The sequence below is a fragment of the Sinocyclocheilus anshuiensis genome, unplaced genomic scaffold, assembly GCF_001515605.1.
Source record: "Sinocyclocheilus anshuiensis isolate Anshui unplaced genomic scaffold, SAMN03320099.WGS_v1.1 scaffold405, whole genome shotgun sequence".
NCBI classification, from domain to species: Eukaryota; Metazoa; Chordata; class Actinopteri; order Cypriniformes; family Cyprinidae; genus Sinocyclocheilus; species Sinocyclocheilus anshuiensis.
This window is the reverse complement of record NW_015539855.1, coordinates 270554-272238: the sequence shown is the minus strand read 5'-3', so window position 1 is coordinate 272238 and position 1685 is coordinate 270554. Positions and strand designations below refer to the sequence as shown.

Here is a 1685-nt window from a genome sequence, read left to right as displayed (position 1 = left end):
GAAGCGGATATCGTCCTCTTTTGGAAGACCAAACAAAGTAGTTTCGCTTTCACAACGAAACACACAGCGCCTTCACGACATGGCGGCAACAACAATACTACAGCGAGAATAAAAGTTACGCCTTCTTTCTTTGCGTGAACATTTGGGCGGTGTTATGCAAATCTTCCCACATTGTGATGTAGACATGTGGGGGCGTGTTAGAACGAGCCGTTTTAGGTAGGCGTGGTTGACTCGTAACTTTTATAAAGAATATCTCTTTGGATTTGAGACTTTAGTCTTTGCAACTTTACAGATCTTCTTTATGCACCAAGAGCTTGTAACACTCCAAAGAGAAAGGAAAAATTTAAATCGCATCATATGACCCCTTTAAGACCAGCTGTTGCCAGTCCTCCTCACAAAGATTAGCCTATTTTTTTATATAGGCCTATATAAATTTTGTGACTGACGCCGGCGATTAACTGCACCTGTTTCCTTATTTGTAGACCTATTAATTTAAATAACGAATTGACAAATAGTAAATAAAAAAAAAATCACAAACATGACATTTCTGAATAAAATAATTTTATACACTTTAGTTATATCTAATTTGGCATTTTCAATTAATGTAGGCCTGTTACATTCTTCTGATTATTAGGCCTATTAATATTATTAAGGTACTTTTATTATTATATTAATATTACAATTAATTTGCCCCGCAATCATTTCATAGTGCATAACTGACGCGCTGCGAGGATAATAAAGATTAGGATAGCTTACTCCTCATCGAAATTTTTTTTAAAAAGGTCTTTCAAAACAGGTTTATTATACAATGAATTAAAGGCCTATAATTAAAATTATTAACACTGCAATCATAAAAAAAAAAGCTTTATTTCAAGCACCGACTTTTTTTTTTAAAGAAAAAAACAACCTGTTTAACACGAAATAGTCTACGTTTCTTCTCTCTTTATTTATTTATTTTGAAAATGTATTTATTTATTTTTTTCCACTAGCCTATGTTCGGGCCACAAGAGAAATATTAAGGGAGTAAATTAAAACATTTAGCTACTGTATATACCATTATCAGCATATGAAGGAGATTCGTCTCTCGTCGTCTCTGAGAAAATATGCGCTTTTAATGCAGTGTCAGATGCTGAAAGCGCCGCCAGTTTTTACTTTCACTTTCTAGTGAATCGACTGAGATTAAGAGGTTCACTGCATAACTCTTGCGCAAAGTTTGCACGCTGCTTGTGTGATATCCATTGGCTCACCTTCCTGGTTTAAAACAAATATTTACAATATTGCGTCATAGGGGCTGCGGATTTGCGCTATGCCACTGGACTCCGTCCGTTAGTTAGCCTAGTGCCCGCTCACTTTTGCCCAGGCCCGCCCAAAAATAAAATTCTGGCTACGCCACTGTGCATTTCACAATGTTATCGAAGCTAAAGGCAGCCCAACAAAAAACTCCAGGCAGCACATCCAAAAGACTTTCACTGAGGTTAAGGTCAGGATAGGGAAAATCCCTTACTTTATTTTTTCAAGGGAAAAGTAATTAAATTAGAGTGAAACATTGCTTAGTAATGCATTACACCCAACACTGGTCCTCATAAACCAAATGGCTTAAAAACATACACCCTGCAGTCGTTTCATGTGATGTCAGTCACAGCTAATTGTTTACACAATGTTAAAACAAACACTTACTCCTACCA

The 1685-nt window shown here is 36.3% G+C and overlaps 1 protein-coding gene across 1 annotated transcript in view; it reads left to right on the top strand.

Moving 5' to 3' along the window:
- The window catches only part of tnfaip2a (tumor necrosis factor, alpha-induced protein 2a), a 17576-nt gene that overhangs the window by 9752 nt on the left and 6139 nt on the right, over positions 1-1685 (top strand). The gene's annotated exons all lie outside the window — the stretch shown is intronic.